Source organism: Oxyura jamaicensis, chromosome 7 (assembly GCF_011077185.1).
Source record: "Oxyura jamaicensis isolate SHBP4307 breed ruddy duck chromosome 7, BPBGC_Ojam_1.0, whole genome shotgun sequence".
In the NCBI taxonomy this organism is placed as follows: Eukaryota; Metazoa; Chordata; class Aves; order Anseriformes; family Anatidae; genus Oxyura; species Oxyura jamaicensis.
In genome coordinates this window covers 2,223,640-2,245,150 of record NC_048899.1, presented here as the reverse complement: position 1 = coordinate 2,245,150, position 21,511 = coordinate 2,223,640, and the positions used below count along the sequence as shown (strand labels likewise).

Genomic DNA, 21,511 nt, shown 5'->3' with positions numbered 1-21,511 from the left:
TATAAAAATAGAGTCTGCATCTGACAACATAGAACACATTTATTTAAAATATGGGAAACTGTAAAGAAATAACAATAATAGCATCCCCTGCTCGTGTGAGGGAGAGTAAATGAGAATGTGACAACTTCTTCTGTACTGTTATCTATCTGAACGAGGTCAAAATTTCAGCTCTAGTGACCTTGTGGTCACAGAGATCACAAATCACAAGAGAGAAGAGGTTAAAAGAAAAGGGCCATTACAACAGTCAGTTGTACATGGCTACAATGCACAAGACAACCTGCAGTTGTTGTATATAAGAAACTCTTTTTCTTAATACAGAAACTAGGTTTCACCTCCCGATATTCAATAATTTACAATACACAGATCACAATAATGCCCACTCTTGCTCAGCAACAATAAGAGAAATACCTCTTCATTTAAAGATTAAGAACCCTCAAAATTGAAGAAAAGCGTGCCAAAAATACAGGCATTACAAATTTGCTCTGGTGAATTTTGGCATAGTCCTGCATGCAAGAAAGTCCTTCTAGAGGAAGCCACAGACAGGTTCAGCATTATATAGTAATGTCAACAGGAATATTGTAGTAAACCTGATATCAACAAAATAAGGATTCTAATAGTTGTGTGACTCCTGGAAAAGATCGCTGCTTTGTAGGGCTTCCTAAAGCCCAAAATGGACCAAGGATGTATTTTGGTTCTTTCCAGGCTGTAGAGGCCCAGAGACCTTACCGCACAGCTTCAAAATCCACAGCTCTCCCTGCCCTCAAGTGGTCAGTCTTTAAACTCATGGCACATTAAAGACCATATAGCGTTTAACCATAAATGCCACCAAAATTAAAACCATATAGATCTGCTATGAACACCAGAGTCTGGCTCTCTGCCGATGATCATATTCATACCATCTTATTAAGGACTGTGTTAGTATATAATGTAATTTAGAAGAGCTTTTCTGCTCATAAAGCTATGGCATCTCTAGAGGAGTTAATATTTGTTCTGAGGATCAACAGGCACTATAACTGAAATTAAAGATGACTTTTTCATCTAAAAAAATCCTTTCTAAGCCTCATTGACTTAGTGCCCTACTCACAGCGTAGGGTTTGGAGCAAAACCAGAGACCTGGAGTCAAAGTCTGATGACAGAAAAAGTCAGTTATTGGTGGGTTTTATCTGATTTGATCTTACAGTGTATCTCAATTTCACACAGTGTTTTAATCAAAGTAAGCTTTTATGAATATCCATTATATCCATTTCTACTTATTCTAATGGATCCTAGGACTGAGAAACCTATATGGTAGGAAGTAGGATCTAGCTATTAAAGTAACTTACGAAGCTCAACAAACGTATATCAAAATCAGTTCATTAAAGGAACTAGGACAGCAGTGAAATCAGCAGACATTTATATTACATTCTTTGGACAACAGTTAATTGCCTAAACAGGTTACAAATAACATAATGGAGCAGAACCAAGCAGGTGCAAAGGCTATATGTGATTCAGCCTCTTAGGTATCAGAAGTGCCATGACTTGCTTAAGAAGAGACACTGAAGCAGCAAGGTGTCACTCATCCTCCTGCCCTGCCCCTCCCTTGAACAACACTGTGGGGATGTGTACTGTGAATGGTAAATCCTTTCAAAGCTGCCAGATCCCTCCTTAAATAAATACCAAACAATTAAAAATGTGCCTCATCTCCCAGTGGATGTTAGATCAAGAGGAAATTCAAAATGCAGAGCTACTTTCTAAATTTGCCTCTATGCAACTTCATGTTTCAAAGAACAAGAACACAGTGCCCAAAGCTCCATGACAAAAAAAGGGAATAGTATCCCAGGATGTCCTGTTTTCCTTTGCAAAGTTAATCAGGACAATATTTTATGCAGATATGCTGCCTAGACAACCTCATGGGAGCTCAGACTGTGATCCCCTACTATGTCGAAGGGAAGGAAGCAAGCATGACAGGTAGAAGAATGTTGTCTTTTTTACCATTTTACTATTTCACATATTTGTTTGTGATAGTCTGCAAACCAAATACAAATGAAGGCCCCAATACTCTGGGCTTTTAGTATATCTTGTTTAGAAATACAGTAAATCAGACAAACAATTCAGAAATGTACTTCTAGATGAGGATAAACAATGGAAATCTGCATGCCTGATCACAGGTGGGTGGTAACTCTCAGAAAAGATTTCAGAGTCACGGTAAAAAAAAAAAGAGAAGGGATGCCAACATCTCTGCCAAACAGCAGAAGAAAATCTGGGACATTCCTTTGGGTATGTATATTTGACTTATGTGTCTAGGAAACAATTTTTAAATGCTTTGCGTGGAAGTGAGGGTGGCTGGATTTGTTGGGGCACATACAATGCTGCAAATATGACTACAATCCCTGAATGCCTACCCGGGAATGAAAATAGTTATCAAGTTTACAAAAGTCATTCATCTTTTCGCGAAAGCAAATATGCATGAGCAGTCCTCCTCCATGATTCAAAGTTAAATGTTTTAATTCAGGCAGGCTCTGGGCTCTTGTCACTGCTTCGCAAACGTGTGCCTAATTTGACACACAGAGCCAAAGATTAGTTCCAGCAAAGTCCTGTGATGTGTTTAACCATAGGATCAAAAAGCTCCCACTGACTCCAAGTGTGAGAGATCAGAGACTGAAGGATCAAGCTTTATAGCAAGGAGGGTCAAAGAGAAAGTTCCCAACCCACAATATGAGCACTGGTTTTTATTGTATAGCAGTGCTCTTCTCTGAAGGACTATTCTCTCTCCAGCATGGCAGTTTCTCTTTTCTGAATGGCCAGATCACAGCTTAACACTGAAGTTGTTTATAAATGTTCCTTATGACATTTCCCTTATTTTTTTATTTTTTTATCAAGGCATTATTTATTTTTAATATATTTATTATTATTATTTATTTTTTTATCAAGGCATTTTTCCAGCATGAAACAGGACTTTTATTGTTCATACGTAGTAGGCAATGAACCTGCAAATGCAGCCTTTATAAGCCCTAGGAACCTCCTCAAGGAGCAAAATGACTAACTGTGATGGACATTCATAAATCACTCCATATCATTTATCATATTTCCTGAAGTTTCATTAATTCCTACCGGAAGGAATAAATATAATGTACATCTTCAGGAGCCAGCAGGTTAGCTTGCCCTCTAGGCATAAAATAAATATGATGCTCACTTCCCTACTCAAGAGATGCAGGTTTTGTATGCACACACAGCAGAAAATCGATGTCACTCAAAATGAGGGGATAGTCTGTTGACCAGCCACACAGGCACTGGTTTTGTTTTCAGTATGGGCAAAAATTCAGGTTTAATCCCGCCTCCACTGCGTTCACTGGACATTTTTCCCTCTGAAGCTCAGGCAGAATTTTATGTATAAGGTTTTCGACCTACCTCTGATTTTGAGCAATCAGATTAGAGTGCAGATTTGGTTTCCAGGTGAACTGAGAGGCCACCACCGTCTGGGCCAGGGCTGCCCAGGAGCCCCTGAAGGTGACCACAGAGACAATATTATGTCTGTAAGAATCCATAGAAATGGAGCACACAGAGTCTTTTCCTTTTAAGCTGTCAAGTGAATAAAACACAAATAGATTAAAGAAGCCTTTTCAGTGAAGCCTGGTGCAATGCTAAAGCAAGCTTGACATCCTGTGGCCAGAGCCAGCGTGGGAATGACTCAGCCTTTGAAAATTTGGGCTCACTCCCTCTGGAGACAGTCCTACTCCTAAGGGCATATATTTTCATTTGAGATAGGTGTGACAGTTTTGTGAGAAGTGAGTAAGCATCCTGGAAGAAAAGATACAAAAGTGCATGCTAAATATTTCTGGCAGGGCATGACTAGGAGCTGAAAGAGAGTGATTCCATATGAAAGCCAGGAGAGCATCATCAGAGGGTAGACAGAGCAAGAAAGTCTGTGTGGATCCTCTGCTCCAGGTAACCCCTTCCCTGAAACAGGGGTGCAAATACAAATGTGGGACTGGAGACTGGGAAAGGAAAACAAACAAACAAAAATGTGCAATGTGCTACTTGAGAAAGACTAGTTTCTCCTGAAAGAAACAGGTGCAAGCTGAAATCTAAATATCTCCGAAAAGATTATTTAGTCATAATCATAAGGTCTTTTCAAAAGTCTGCTGCTGCTTTTTGCAGCACAGATTTCACAAAAGCAAGAAAAGCTGTCCCTAAAATATCTGCAATAATTGTTATAAAACAATCACACATAGCAATCTCAGCTTATTGATGCACAAACAATGTACCACATCAATCACTGTAAACCTTTCCAAACCTACATGCACATGTAATTTGGAAGAGCTCATCCTACAGCAAAGATAGCAGGGCAATTTGCTACAACTTAATATAAAACAAATTATTTCTGTTGAAAGAACAAACGGTAACAAAAGGGATATCTCTAGATACACGGTTGCTGAGGCAAGACCCAACATTTCAGCTACACAATACCTTGGGATGCGTAGTGTTTATACAATTTACAGAAGATTGTCTTTGAACTTTCAAGATCATTGGTATACTTTTAAAGAAATTAATAGATTGCTAGGTTTATTAAGATAAAATGAGTATTTATTTGCTCTTGTTTTGTTTCCCAGAGCATACAAAATAAACTACCATTGTCCAACTAATTTGCTATGTATTCAGCCATGGCAAGCTTTCCAGGTTGATTGCATGGCCTTTGAATCAGGCTACTGATCGGTCATGTTGAGTAGAACACTGAATTCTGCATGCTTCTTACTCAAAATATTCACCACCTGTGAACTGCTTTCTCATACCTTTGCTCAGGACACCTATAAGCCTCTTGACGTTCTTGAATGATAATATTTTGATATTACAAGAGTACGTGTTTTGATTTTTTCAACAGCCATTGTTTTAATCTTTTTAAAACAGTGTATTTCAGTCTATGTCACAATATGCCACAGAAAGTTTAACAGGAGAGACCGTGTCCAATCCTGAGGACACAAAGCAATGGAGCATTTCAAGGATACAACTACTTCCTCTTTTGTGTGTGTGTGATTAATTTCAGAATATTCAGGGTGTTTTTTTTTCAAGTTCAGCACAAAACAAATTCTTAACTCATTGCAAAAATGAAAACTTTTTTACTGTTAAAATGAAAAGTTATTAATGATATGAAGGAACATACTGAACTCTATTTCAGCTCATCATAAAAAATAGGTTTTAATTCTGAACATAGAATTAGCATTGTTGATAATAATGTGCTTCTACTAACAAATGCTAGCTTAGTAATAAAGATTCCTGGAATTCTTCTTGTATTTGTAAGGTGAGCAAGAGATCACAACTCTCTGAGCTTAGTTTATTCATTGTAAAAGGTGTTATCAAACTAGACACCATACATCAAATAGAGAATTAATCTACACAAAAATATACCATGTATGTAATTGGAGATAGAGAGCCACTCCAGAGGTAACTACACAGTAGTTCATATAATGCCTGCCTATTTCTAAGTTTTTTTACTTCTATTTTTAAATTATTCCATATTAGAAAATGTCAACGTGTACAATGTCCTTACTATTATCCTTACGCTATATCCCATTTCTAATCATTAAATAGCTATGACTATTTTGCCCTCCTTAGTTAAAGAAGAGTATCAGCTGTACAGCTGAATAAGGACAACACTAGGAAGAAATTTTGTTTGTTGTTTTTTTTTTAGCAGGTATATAAACACATAGGCACATGATCTTCACTTTGCAGAGGTAGCTGGTGGCAATTATAATCAGAGTGGAGATGTGTCACTCCAAATTTGTGAGCTGTTATCCATCAATACTTGTTCTAGGAAGCGTTAGTTCATTCTGCACTACACTGAATGCTCCTGTTGATTGAAACTATTTAAGGTCGTCAAATCAGGGCTCTTCTCTATGCTGTATCACACCTGCTCAATTTATATTTCATTGTTATCACAAATAAAACAGAAATAAACATTTCCTTTATAAAAGACCCCATTAGCACTTCCAAAACTGAGAATCTGTTTTGCAAACTACTTCGTCTTGAGGAGTAAAAATCTCAGGGGTATTTACATGTAGTTTTCAAAAATATTTCTAGACACCCTAGAGCTAAAATTATAATAGCACGTAAGTAAAATTGTGGGTGAAATGAGATCTTTACAAAGCAGCATGGCATCAGACTCATATTGTTTAAATACCTGAACATAAAAGCCACATCTACAATATGGAGATATTCATATTGGATTTCAATGTCATTTCTGCTCTCATAACATTAATATACCTTTGGAAATATTACTTCAGCCTTCCACACTAGGCATTTTTAGGTCAATGGCATTAGCATCTTTATGTTTGCAAAGCATGCCATGGAATCTTTGCAGATGCCTTTCTTGCCCCAAACTTGCCAGACAAAAGCTGCACAAGCAGCAGCTGTTAGACAACTGAGAACTTTGGTCTGAGAGAAGTGGGATGGACTGAAGGGTCTCTTTTGAAAAGTATTCCCATGGCAAATCTGATGTTTATGGTTTATGCGTCTTCCGCAGGCGTGCAAAGCTTACTTTAGGCCTAGCCCAGCCTGTACCCCTTTAGAAAGTGTTGGCTTTGTCTACGCATTGAGCACTGTGTATTTGGATGTCTACCTTGTGAGATATTATTTCTCTTCCCTAGCTGGATGACTGAGGTTTTATAATTAGGTTGGTGATCGCAAGCAGCCTAAATAACAAACAGTCCTTTCCAGATGAGTGTTGTGGTGTGAATCTATTTGTGGAAAGAAAGAAAAAAAATCAATGAAAATTTAGGAACAATGAAAAACCCAGACTAAAAGTAAACAGTACTATTGCTCTTTTAATAGATATTTATCAGCAGGTAGAATCTTCCTATTGTATTTTGTCCAAAATACACCAGAAAATATTTCATGCCCTAATATTTGGCCTGTAACAGCGTGATGTCTAGTACCACAGTGGATATAGATTCAGTGCAGGCTCAGAAGAGGCTAGGAACATAACTTACTCTATAGAAACTAGGGTCAATATTTGTTACCTTGTAGAAAGAGAGTGCCAAGTGATTTGCCTGCAGATTCAAAATACCAGGAGTGAAATCTCAGTGTATTCAGAGTTAGCTTATTTAGTTATTTAACTGATGACTGGTCATTAATGTAATTATACCTACTTAGAAGAACTTAGAAAAAGCTGTTTCTTGGAACACAAAGTTGATAGTGGTTTATAGTTCAGTTTTTGGTTGTTCTCTGAAATGAAGGAAAAGCCAAAGATCATTAACAGGAATACTGAATTACTGCATTTTTCAAGGCTTTCAGAGTAGCCATGCTGCAAAGAAAGTTGTTTAAGATCTTAATTTAATTTGATAGTAACATAATTATAAGGGACAATTGTTTTGATTTGTTATTCATCATGTTTTGGACAACTGAATGACAGGCTTGAGAGCTTTTTTAAAAAAAATTAATAGCCTGTTAACTCCATTGTGCTGCATTATATTTATATTTTCCCCACCTACTAGAACAGTTTTCTAATTGCACCACTGAGTCTCATATTCAAATTACTATTTTTAATCATTGACACATAAAACAATCAAATATGATGCTTCAGCAATAAATTAGCATGATATTAGAGGAAAACAAGCTGAACATATTCACTAATCAAGTCAATGACTCACCAAAATGTCTTCAATCTGCACAATTATGACAGTTGAACTACAGAGTCCAGGTTTCCCAGCAGTTTGCAGGCAAGCTCAACAACAAACAAAGAAATATGCCTAAACAGTCTGCTGTCTGAGATTTGCTGGTCCTCCTTTCAGGATACAATCCAATGCTTATTTAAGCAAGAGGACACTTCTGTCTTGTTTACACAGGCACTCGATCAGCTCTCTATTAACATGTTTGGAGGAGGGAGAAGCCATCCTTTTCTTGGTCATTAAAAGAACTCCCAGTGATGGACAACAAATAGCATGGCATATGCTTCATCTGCAGGAAGTTACAAGATACACTGAAAATGAAGCAAAGCTACAAGGATGGAGATTTGCAACCTCTGCCCAAAAACGTCAGCATTATTAAGGGGCTGATCTCCCCACTGATAAACATGGTTAACTGAGGTATTGACTGGCTTGCCCTATGTACACCCACAAACACAGTGCTTAGGGCAGGCTACACGGACAGGTTCTGCACAGCATTTAAAATATTGCCCATCTATTTTTCTAGAAAAATTGCCATCATAGGAGATGCACAATCTCTGACCCCAAAGGGGCAGACAACCAGTAGACCTCAGCAGAGCTGGAGTAAAAGGAGAAAATGGGCAAGGATCGTGAAGTGTTCAGACACTGAACCGCAAATTCCTGCTGCTGGTGTGTACCAACAGTGAGAGCTTACACACGAGATTCTGCAGGATCAAGGCCTTTGTCTGTTTGCTAAGACCAAGCCCTAGAGAAAGTGATTGCTTTGCGTGAAAAAACAGCCCAGAATCTTGTATTCTGTGATGTTACAGCCAAAGTCTCAATAAGAAGATACATCAGACCATTATGTACTGGGACTTGCACTGAAAATGAGATGCCATGAAATATGCAGAGCTATTTGTGTGTTTTGTTTCTCTTGCCACCTATTCTCTCTCCCATGAAATTGCTCTATTCCTGTTTGTGGTAATGTGAAATACAGAGATTTCATATTTAGTGCACAACCGCTCCACCTTGGCATGGCATAGAGCATAGCAGCTGAGTGCTAAGTGCTGCCGACACTCCCCCAGTCTGTCCGGGACCCTGGTGCAGCTGGAGTCTTGGCACGTTGGCGCTTTTACAGGCACTATGAGATGTGAGTTTTGATCTGCTTGTTGCAACTCAGTTTTCCCTCCGTGCTATTAAGCCATAAATAATTATCCATGAAAAACCAAAGAGTTAGGTATCAGATTGCTCTGTCTTCCTGCAGTGTTTTGCGATTGTTTTTATGCAGTCTTGTTGTTTTCCTCACCATCTTCTCCTACTCTTCCACCTGCTGCCTGCTGACTCGGATTACTGTGCTCCCAAAGACTGCCCACGTCAGTAAAATTTTAACCAGGGCAAACATGCAACCTAATAGAAATGCAGTGTTTCAGTAGCATAATTGTGGTGGTTTGTTTTGTTGTGGCTGAAAGTCTCCGTCTTGATGAGACAATGTGGCTTCTGCTCAAGTAGACCAAACAAGGCATATTCAGGAGTTTGTAAGATTAAAGCTTTGCTGGTGTGGGGATTGCTGTAACGCCTCCACTGTGAAAACAGGTACTCAATATTCATTGCTTGCCTTACACCTGAGCTCCTAAACGCCATCCAGTTCCTGGGTAAGTGGGTAGTATGACCTGCCATACTGTTTACCACTAAGCTGTTATCATACTGCTTGACACTAAGCATAGGGGGTTGTAGAGGACACTAGTCAACAGCTAAAGATTAGGAGGCATAAACAGTGCCCTGCGTATGCATGGCAATTTAATATGGCCTGGAGAATTTCCAACATCATGTGAAAACACAAAATGAGTTGGTTTCACGGTCTTGACTGCTCCTTCTGTGATACAAGCTTTTTCTTTTGTGTGACCAGTTTGTTTGCTTTTTTTGAGAAATCAGGTTTTCCTTCCACCTAATGAATGCTTTTTCCAGAAAAATCCTGGTTTTCCATTGGCACTTCTTTTCATTATGTGACTTGCCTTTCAGATAGAACTGGCATTAAAAAATAACCAGGGTTCAAATGGGATAAAAATAGCCAAGAGACGTTTTTCTTATTTTTTTACTTTTTTTTTTTTCCCCTTTTTGTGTTCTCCTTTATTCAACTCATTCCCCATTTTATTTTTCACAGACTTTATTATCCACATTCTCAAAATGCCTGATTTTTCTCTCTCCCTTCTGACATGTTTGTATTGTTGCCCTGGGGTTTATAGTATAGTGCATGCTAACTGGACCAGAAGTAAGTGAATAGTACTCTCCGGTTTAGTTGGAGTTATGATAGAGAGTTTCTAGAAGAGTTTCCTCCCTCTGTCTCCCTCTTCTCTCTCTTTTTATTAATCTTTGATAACCCTCTTTTTGATCTATACACTACACCCTGCTAATTTACGGATGCTTTTAAAACTCAGACATGGGATTACTTCATTTGATTCATGGAAGGCCACAAGCACTTCAAATTAACCTTTTGCTTCCTTGGGAAAAAAAAAAAAAAAAATTACTTTGGGGATTTGGTTCACCTGTTGAGAAAGGAGCTGTCTCTTCTTATTTACTGAGATTGCCTCAGTACCATGGAGATGACTCATGCATACTCTGCAGGGCTTAGATGGCACCGTAAATTCACTGCTGGGCACCATGGACCTGATCCAGAGCAAACTGAGGTCAAAAAAATCATTCCCATTGACTCCAACTGCAAACCTGCATTATACTGAGTGCACTTTATTCCCACAGAAATTAATGGAAGAAGATGGTGTTTAGTATATCAAAGAACCATGTAAAGGTGACACTGTATTGTTTTATCTACTGAAAAACAACAGTACAAAGTGACATCATTGCACCACTGACAGTTTTATCCTCTGACCTTTCCATATCTGTTTACCACCATTTTTTTAAAGGTGTCCAGAGAGAGAAGTGGTCAGTGTCCAAAGCATGTATTAAGCCCTGCTTTTCTACCAGCCTACCAGGGGGCACAATATTTGCAAATTCTTCAGTAGACTGAGAAGAAGAGCTAAATAACAGGAAAAGACATAGAGACTACTTGAAAGGATAGCTCAGCTGGGGTGGCAGGTAAAGGTCTGTGGGGTTTATCTTCAGTCTGAGGCCTGTGAAATTCTGGGAGTGTGAGAGACTACTTGGCAGAGGTCTGCAGAAAGGAGCTAATGAAAGGGGTCACACAAATATCACCAAAATGCTGAAAGAGTTCCCTCTACAAAGATGTCTGAACTGTGAGTTGTGAAGGTTTCAGAAGTTCCTTATCTAATGCTGCCCATGAACTAAACAAAACATCAGAATTTGAGTGCAAACACTTTTCAAGCGCTGAAGGTGGTGTTCTTGTATTAAATAATAATAATAAAAAAACCCAGATCAGAGGTTTTCCTTCCCTGTCTCCAGCCATTAGACAGAAAGCATCACACCATAGTTCTGAGAAAATAAAACAAGTAAAAGGGGAAAACAAGAGCAGGCATTGAATTTGCTTTCTGCTTTTCTAAGCATTTTATAAACAAGAACTTGGCAATTAGAAAAATAAACCCAGAAACTGGGGTAGTGTTAGCTTAATACTATTTTCCATCCCCACAAGTTTCTCCTCTGCTCCCCTCAGTATTCAGAGACAAAACTGATTCTGTAAATCTGGTCCACAGCCCTGATCTAATTACTTGACTGCAAACTACTTTACATAACTGCTAATAAGCAGCACGATTGTGTTGTTCAAACACTGTTAGCGTGCATACCACACAAGCCTTCAAGAACAGCCATGAACTTAGGAGGGCAATAGTGCTTTATGAGGGTTTAATACAAAGCTACATTGTGCGTACCCAGCAGGGTAGAACAGGGCAGTAGCAGAAGCCCTTTCTATTCAAGCCTTTCTGCTCAGACCATCCATTTTCTGCTTCTGATAGCACAGGTTGCATATATATTTAAAAAAAAAAAAAAACTCCCAGAAAGTGTGAGAAATGTCAAGATGAATGTTGTCTTTTCACCTTCAGCAGAGATGCTTCCTGGCGTTACATCTGAGTGTTACACCCCACACAGTTTATCCCAGTTTATCCCACTGCCTTGCTTTGGCCTGTCTGTCTGTCTGCCTCTTAATGAATCGGGACTCCATAAAAACTGGCTCGGTCCATTATACCTGTTCACTTACAGTTACTGGTTAACACACCAGGCATATCTTCACTTTATCATGTCAAGTCATGGTGTAGATGATTTCATACAAGGCTATATATGATATACAAATTATCTTATTTGAGCACCATTTTTTTCGCTTTTTATCCCACAAAGTGAGGATTGTTTGTCACCAGGACGATGCTATTTATAAGAGTCAACACTATAAGAAGAGATTAGCACAAATAATCTTATGTCCCCTGAGATGCTGGGAATCCCCATGCTGTAGCACTGAGTGGGCCTGGTACTAACACACAGCACGCTGTGAAGTCCCCATCCATAAGGGTGGGTCATTATCTCCTAGACCTACAATGGCCTTCTAGTCAGGACCACAACATATGGTAACTACCACTAACCAACACACCACATAACGCTGTTTGTTATCCACTCACTGACAGAGATGCTTCAGGCGGAGACTCCAACAGGGCTCAGGATGCACTTAGCAGAAGCAGCAGGTTTTTCACCCTAAAAAGCTGCAGAATTCTATAGGTTAAAGTACAGTGAAAATACTGGCAATTTATGAACTGTGTTTTAATTGATATTTACAAAGACTTGGAATAAGGGTGTTTTTTCTGAAATTATATTGACTCTTTTCATATAGAGAGCTATTTGGGCCACATAACCCAGCTTCCTCCTGTCTTTCTTCCTCCTCCTTTGTTTCTCTGCATAAGCCAAGTACTCTCATAAATCAGTCTTCTCAAGTTCTTCAGGAAACAACTCAAAGTGCCAAAGGGACCAAAGAACCTGCAATAACTATAGGGACAGCAAAAGCCGCAAAGCACCTGGACCTGCACTAGCAGCAAAACATGCAAGATTTATGGACGTTACTGAGGCAATGCAGAAAACACAGCTGAAGTCATCAGCCTAGAGCAAAGCAAACTTACTGTGCTGTGGCACTGGTGAAAAAATTTTCTTCAAGGTCACTTGATCCCAGAGGTTCCACTGTTTTTAGGAAGAAAATATCTGTAGCATACACATACGATCCTGTTTTTATGTTGCTCCCCTTTACTCCCTGGCAGTGAGAATAACCCTGTGTGTTGAGCCTCGTGAATGAATTATGTGCAGCCTCAAATGCCCAAACTATCCACTGCAGTGAAATGCATTAAACCTCAACACAATGCAGAACAGATAGAATAGGAAAGAAAGGATAAGGGAAAAAAAACACCATTTTATTTCTTGTGTACTTAGAGTGGCCACAAAAGAAGGCAGTGTGTCCTCTTGGCACCTTTGCTACCTGGAGTAGCTCTTTATTATGCATCCCAGCCAGCAAAACCAAGCTTACTGCCAATGCAGTTAAAGAAATGGAACAGAGCTGAGATAATCTCAATATTTGTAATCAGACGTGTAAAGAAGATGTTAAGAGTATTTATTTGTTCCTTGAAATGATACAGTGTGCCAGATAATTCGTACAAAAGCGTTTAGTTGTGTCTCACCACTTTACAAAATGCTACATAGCTATGTGTTTTGGAGTGGCTGTGGTTCAACATAGTGAGTCATGACTTCATTCATTTTTGATAAAAGACTGTTCACTTTTCAAAAAAAATCTGAGAAAAAAGAGTAACCCTGTCTGTCTTATAATCAGCACAAGCATACAGTAGTGTCAGTCACAGTATTATTTTATAGTAAACAGATGACAAAGTAGGAAAAAATAACATGGAAGTCTCCGTGTGCAAACACAGCTACCTTCTTTTTACTAGTCTTGGCAACATTATGGGAGAAATTGGGACCAAATGCTACTTCTTCAAAATCTCAGGTAATCCCTTACAGGTACAATGTGATGTGATACACAGATGTCTTAGGAGAGGGAATAAGCTAAAGGTGAAAAATCTGCCTTTATCTTTCACCTAATTTTTTCAGTGAACAAGTAAATTGTCCCCGTTTGGCTTCACAAGCAGTGTGCTTCAGTGCAAGCTCAAGCACAAGCTGAACAAAAACTGGACTCTGTTGCATTATTTATAGCACTTTGCACAAGCCACTTTGCATGAACATTTATTAATTGCCTGCAAAATCAGCGAAATACGTTTTGAGTGTGTCAGCTCAGCATATATTGAACATAATTGCACATTTGAGCCACACGGTTGTTTATGTCACTTTGTAATCACACTAATAATTACCAAACAACCAAGTAATTCAATGAACAGTAAATGTAACATTTAATTACTTTATTAATTTCCACATAACATGGAAGAAGGAAAATAACCAGCTCAATCTATAATTTTGCTCTATTTGCAAACCCTATCTTTATGTAGATATATGGGAGAAATTACGAAAACACAGCACAGGAGATGCACAAACATAACTCAGTGCTTGCTTGATGTTTTTTGTGTTGGCACCTCTCCTGCACGGAGCTTTGAAAATTTATCCTATAATGTCAAGCAACTTCAAGGCATCATGGTCTTCAAAAATTAAAAGGAAAAGAAAAAAATAAATTCTGCACTGAGATACAAATTCCACCTTCTGTCAGGGACTTACTGATTAGAAAACTCTTTATAGGTTAAGCCAACCATTACATTTTTATGTTGCTATATATTTCAAAACATAAAAAATAAAACATTTTCCCCATAAAACCTTTCAAAACCGTAAATACTCACACAGTCCACAGCTCCAGACGAAGTTGCAATTTATTATTTATCTGTTTTTATATTCTGCTATAGTATCTCTTTCTTTTATAAGTCTGGCAAATCTCCCACAGAAGTTTCTTCATCAGCAGTTATTTTAAACTACAGTCTTTCATAGTACATGCTGCTCATGTGTTGAACCAGTCCTCAAGAACTAAGTGTGTTTTCCCAGCAAAGCATTCTGGTTCAGGGGATACAACAAAATCACTGCACTTAGTGAACATTAAGAAAGCTTTTTAAAATTCAAATGCATCATTTTGAACCATGCCTGAATTCCTGCTGAGCATGATTTTTTTCACAAGTGTTTCTGCATTCATGCTGCCTTTAGTAATGATGCTTAAGACAAGCTCAAGTTTTCAATGTCAAATTGTGCAAGTCAGTTGCATCTGCACTCAGAGAAGAGCTTGAAACCCTCAGCTTCAGTTTCCCTACCTGGAGCCTCTCTAATGTGGAACCAGAGCCAAAGTGTGAGCTATTTTTATGACTATTTTTATGGCACACCAGGAGAGGTGTGTTTGAAACCTATACTAACGTGGAACTAGAGATGCAGCTTCTGAGGCACATATGGCTATTCTTGCTAGAGTCTATAGTGGTTGAAAGTATTATCGGAATGTGGCCTCCTCTCTAAAACGTGCCATCTCTGACCAGCTTACTAGGCAAAAATATAACGGTGTTGCACAGCTACCACAGAATGTATTTAACTTCCAGCAGTGATGGCAGAAGGTCTGATCCAGCTCTCAAAGACAATGTGCTCTAACTGTCAAAGGACTCTGTCAAACCTTTGCTTGTCCTTGTCTGTGAGGTTTGGGGGAGTCAATTATTTGTGCCTTCTTCAAGTTACACAGTGATGATCTTTAAAATGGAACCTTTTTTTAAGGTTGCTATTTAATGGTAGGACAAATGCAAAGGAGTTAGCACATATTGCAGTATGACTTAGTCCTACTGTTTATCCCAGAGCAGAACTGAGGCCCACTTGTATCTACATCAGAAAAAAATGGCTCCAGATGGGCCTGGAACCTACTTCATCTCAAAATAATTTTTGAGCATATCTTTTCACGTACAGAAATAGTTTGTACTTCTTTCGTTTTTATAAACCTTCTGGTGTTCGTTGACAATTGATCAGCTGGATAGTTTACCAAAAGATAGCATGAGAAAGTAGTTAAATAATAGGCTGAATACAAAAAAAAAGGCTTTAGTGAAAAATGTAAATGCTTTGCTTTGTCCTTGATGTTTAATACTCATATCTTTCAGCTCATCTACTTTATTTATTAGACTTTCACCTTATCCCTCACAGTTACTCTGACACACAAAAGTTCTTAGTTCAGAGAGTAAATATGGTACAATGCAAAGGGCTATGAACATAAAAAATGCATTAGAGAAAAATGTAAATGCTCAGATTTGTCCTTGATACTTAATACTCTTATCTCGCAATTCATCCATTGTATTTATTAGACCTTCACCTTATCCCTCACCATTGCGCTGACAGTTAGAACTTCTTTGTTCATCAAAGGATAAGATTGCTTGTGTGAGTACTGAAAAGCAGTACTCCAGCTGCCATTGGTAAACTTGCCACAGGTTGTGTAGCTGGCGATGCTGCTTCTGAGGGAGGAATCTGAGAAGTTTTAAATAAAGTCTGTGGTGCAGAGGCCCATATAACATCAGATTTGTTCTGGTATTTAGAGTAATTAAATAGTCATTTATATTCAAAAGCCTTGTACTAGGAGCACTACGTGCATGTGAGTACTGCTACAAGTGAGGATCTGTAACCATTTTCACCTCTAACCTCAACACCAAAAGCGATAGGTCTCATTTATTTCCAGTTGGATTGTGCTTGGGAACACTGAAATGTGAGCCAGCCTGGCTTCAGTGAACTCCTTGAGTGACCAATGGGTGTCAGTTAGTTAACAATATTTATGCAATACTGTTTTATTTATGTTTTTCCCATTAAGTTAGCAATTAGTATGAAATACAGGCTTATGAATTTTTAACAGGACAATTAGCAGTTATAAGGTTACGGTGGAGCCATTCTGGTCAAAATCTGTCCTAACAGTGTATACTTTCCACACTGCCTCGAGTAATTAGAAGTATGTACTGGTACCAACAGTCATTCAGCTGACTTCAGTTTTTCAGATATAATTTTCCAAGTCCTTTGATAATGCATCTAAAAATACTTCAATGCTGATCTAGAACCAAAGCGTACACAAAAATCTCGCTAGTTTTCCCAGAGTACAAGAAGTGTCTCTAGAACAGAGAATTTTATGCCAAATACCGCTACTCCTATGAAAAAGAAAAGTAATGAAAAGATAGTAAGTTGTCTAAGATAGGGTGTTGAAATGTTGATCGAAGTCTAACTTACATAATACAAAGACAAATGCAAAGGATTAAAATACCATATAATTTTGAAACCATTACAGTGTGCCTGAATGATTCTTTATTAGGGAGTCTCAAAAAAGCATGTAATTTCATCTTCCACAAAAGCTGTAATCTCTGTGTTTGGTGTGTTAAGAATGGCATTTCAACCTCCCCTCTGAAAGTCTTTGATTTTCTGGGTTTCTGTCAGGCTGCTGTTATTGCTTTAATGCATTTTGTATACATTGTAACAACATAATTTTTTTAATGCTTTTCTTCTCAGATCAGTCTGGACAGGTATCTCTAAATCAGTCTTGTGAAATGTTAGGTAAAGAAGCTATAATTGGATCAATCAGAACAATTGGCCATGAAGAAGCATTTACAATTTATTTTGTTCATTTTCATGTAGCAGAACTTGCAGTATTAGACTTGTGAGAACTACTCCCAGATACAGTTTTAGTTCTTGATTTTTAGAAAACACTTGTGTGAGATAAATGAATTTGGAAATGCACATGAAGTGCAAGTTATAATGCATATCTGCCTCACAGATCACTTGCAAACTACCTTTATAAAATTCAATAAGCCATGAACAATGATGTCAGGAGATGCACTTTTGAACAACTGGAAGCCATCAGACTGAAACTGTCAAGAAATAGCCTCTGGTGAACTTGAAGCTGCGTAGGAAAAAAAACTCACCAACCCTTAAAGTGAGGTTGATTTCCTAGAACTATGAGAACGAGAAGTTTTGTTTGTCTGGCAGGTGGCATCACCACACTTTATACAGAATCTATAACTCAGTATCATGTAATTGAGAGTAGTCAGAAAGATTTGACTCTATCAACTCTTGGGAGGCCCCAGACCTACCATTTTCTCTCAAACTGCAATCTCATCATTTGTGGTAGCTAGAAGATGTCTACAACTGAGTACAAGAGCATACTAATCATGGCTGGGATCTTGAAAGCAAGTCATTCAGCACAACAGCCTTATCACCAGTGAACCGTGATCATTACTTGGAAGCAGGTATCACCAGTGCTCTCCAATGTTTTATTCTCTTATCTATAAATATTTACAATATCTAATATCCCGTCTTGTCCATATTATTGAAGGAACAATAATGAATGAATTCATTCAAAAACAGTATCTAGAAGCGCTATTATAGCCACCTACATGGCATGTAGAAACTCTACTTCCGTAAGCATGCTATCATTCTAATGAACTAAGTAGCATTTTCATTAGAGGAAAATAAAGGGTTCAAGCTTTTAGAATTCAGTTGGGCACTTCTTACTGATAGTAGGGAGAAAAAATAGAAAAAGGTCAGTTTTCCCACTGAATCAACCATCAGGCAGTCACTTAATGGTATATCAAATAATAACACCACCAGTATCCTCGTGCATTAGAAAGGTTTACAAGTTTGCATGTTCTAGCCAACACCATTAAACTGGATTAAAGATAAATGTGAAGACCAAGCTGTTGGGTTCAACCCTGGGTCAGTTCAGAAACTCCTTGTTCCAATAGCCACTACTGTCAGTGGCATACTAAACTAATTTCCAGTTTGAGTACAGGAATCAGGATTTAGTCTGCTGAATTGCTAATTCTCACTCACACCAGAGTCCTTGAGTTTTTTTTACCACTTATTTATGCAACCTCTCGGGTATGCCCTGAAAGGTTCTTGAACTAATGCTGATCAATAAACATAAAAGGATTTTTAAAGGGATATTTTAACACTAGCACTCTCTCACATCTGTCGGAGAAAGCCAACACGCACATAGTCGAGTGTACAACCTGATCTAACCACAGTAATTAGAGACTTCAGATGTGAGCCTTATGCACATGGCTTGTTGCTCAGCAGAGATGGGCTTAGCCTTTGGCTTAACCTCTGGCTAAAATCAATCTCCAACAGCTGACGTAATCATCTTGAGCACTGTCATTTAATTCCACAGATTCATACTTCCTATCATTAGAGATATGCTGTATAATTTACAGGAAATACCACTTTTTGTAGCTCTTTATTCTGACTTTAGAAGTTTTCTGAGGTTGACAAATTGTTTCTTTGCCTGGAGACTGGCAAGAGGTTATTGGTCGGGAGACATTTGGGGATTTCCCTGCCTTGACCATGTGGGAGAGATTGGATCCACTGTTTAGTTCTGATGTTTTGTTCCTGTGATGGGGCCAGGTTTCCACTCATGCCATTCATTAGAAAAAGGGACTGTTTTTTGCATCACTTGGCTGTTGTTTTATCCAAGCAAAAAGCTGCACCTTGGGCTCAGAAGATCTTCTGAGTTAGTCTGGGCTATATGTAATAATCCTAAATATGGAAAAATCATTAGGGAGATATCTGAGGAGTCGCAGAAGAGGGTAATTATCAAAAACAATTAATATAAAAAAAATAATAATGAGAAAATTACTTTGAGAACTAAGTAAATGATGGTATAATAATAATGATGATATTAATGGTGATGGTGACGATAGTAATAAGAAGAAGAAAGATGTGGAGTGCATTAAAATACATGGACTGCTGGTATTGTTTGTTTATTTTTTAGTAAAAGTTGTGAAAATTATAAAATTGGTCTGGGCCAGATTTGCAAAGGTGTCTTGTTACCTGCGGTGCAGGCAGCAACTCTGCAAGTTACTCTGACAGGTGGGAAGATGACTGAAATTTCTACTTACAGTGAAGGTCAGCATCCAACCTGCTTCATGGATTTTAAAAACCCCTTTTCTAAATTACCACACAGTTATGCATCAAGCCACTTTTTGTCAATGAGGTGCCTGAAAACATATTTGAATAGGGAAAGTGGTTCTTAAAATAGTCCTCCCCTTCAAGTTAGCAAAGCTTTATTTTCCTTTTCCTGAGGACCAAATACTGATGGATTTGTCTTTTGTGGCCATTACACGTATAGCTTCTCTGTAAAATTAAGCTAACATTTCTACTATGTAAGATTTTGTTGTTGTTGTTGCTTTTGTTGTTGCTGTTGTTGTGTTGTTTTTTTCTGCACACTTTGTCTTGTAAGTAGCCTTAGACTCCTTTATATCCATGCTTATATTTTATTTATGCAGGTCCCAGCATAAAAGAGAGTAGATAGACACTGCTGGTCTATCTACTGCTGGTCACTGCTGAAATATTTTCATTGCATGAAAACATGGGAATCTATGGGGCAGCATATAAGGTCTTTGGAGTTAGACTAGTGGAGTTAGTGTAGTTCTCCACTTCTGGTATGGGTAGGAACAAATACATTGGAGAGACACTGGGTATGGGAAGAGCAATAAGCTATGGCTCGTCACAGCTTAGGGCCCTAAAAGCAGCAGTCCAGGCTGAGGAGTACCTTGTAGTAATGTTTGTCTTTTCCTTTTCTAGCTTTTACCAGATTCAGCTGGGCAGCCCAGACACTGGAGTTGAAGGGGAAATGCAGGCAGAGCAGGAAAACCTTAGCAGGTCACTTAAACCATCCTTGAAACTGTGGCCTTAACCTTTCCTGAGTGTGTAAGGGGCAAAGATGCCTTTGAACACAGAAGAGCAAACATCGCATATTCTTGTTGTCACTTTCACACACACACACATGCACACAGAAACAAACAAACAAAAAGTTAAGGTTAAGCTATGTCTGTAGGAATGCCTAGGGAATTTTTTCATCCTGTTTTTATTTTTTTATTTTTTTATTTTTTTCTTTAATGTTAATGTATCCTGCTAAGGCATAAGTAACTGAGATTATTGATATTTAAGGTGACTATTAGTGCTAGTTGAAGAAGAAAGCTGAGAGATTGAATTTTGTTTGTGCTTCTTAAGCCAACAAAAGTTCTTGTAAGAAACATGGAGAAAAGAAAATCCCTGTATCAGTTCCCTGATTTTCCACATTTGCTAGTTTTCTCATGGTGAAGTTGATATTATACATGGGTGAAAGCATTGAACATGTGCTCACCTATATGCATATGCTCATTCAGTATGTTATTCTTTATGTATACTAAAAATTCAGAATCAATTTTTCCTAGAACAAAATCTTGGACCTTGTCATGGTCTGGTCCTTTATAAAATTGTTGCACTGCTATGTACACAAGTTGATGGGGCCAGATGGGATCCACCTGAGGGTCCTGAGAGAACTGGCGGAGGAGCTGGCCAAGCCGCTTTCCATCATTTATCAACAGTCCTGGCTATCGGGGGAGGTCCCACTTTACTGGCGGCTAGCAAACGTGACGCCCATCTACAAGAAGGGCCGGAGGGTAGACCCGGGGAACTATAGGCCTGTTAGTTTAACATCAGTGCCAGGGAAGCTCATGGAGCAGCTTATCTTGGGTGTCACCATGCAGCACTTGAAGGGCAACCAGGTGATCAGGCCCAGTCAGCATGGGTTTATGAAAGGCAGGTCCTGCTTGACGAACCTGGTCTCCTTCTATGACAAAACGATGCACTTGGTGGATGAGGGAAAGGCTGTGGACGTGGTCTACCTTGACTTCAGTAAGGCTTTTGACACCGTTCCCCACAGCATTCTCCTCAGGAAACTGGCTGCTCTTGGCTTGGACTGGCGCACGCTTTGTTGGGTTAGAAACTGGCTGGGTAGCCGGGCCCAGAGAGTTGTGAGGAATGGAGTTACATCCAGTTGGAGGCCAGTCACTAGTGGAGTCCCCAGGGCTCAGTACTGGGGCCAGTCCTCTTTAACATCTTCATCGATGATCTGGACGAGGGGATCGAGTGCACCCTCAGCAAGTTTGCAGACGATACCAAGTTAGGTGCGTGTGTCGATCTGCTCGAGGGTA

At 38.8% G+C, this 21,511-nt stretch overlaps 1 long non-coding RNA gene across 1 annotated transcript in view; it reads left to right on the top strand.

Moving 5' to 3' along the window:
• Window positions 1-21,511, top strand: part of LOC118170223 — a 49,726-nt gene that overhangs the window by 901 nt on the left and 27,314 nt on the right. Inside the window, exon 2 of the long non-coding RNA XR_004752577.1 lies at window positions 1,869-1,947. This is a non-coding gene — a long non-coding RNA (uncharacterized LOC118170223). The remainder of the gene's footprint in view (window positions 1-1,868; window positions 1,948-21,511) is intronic.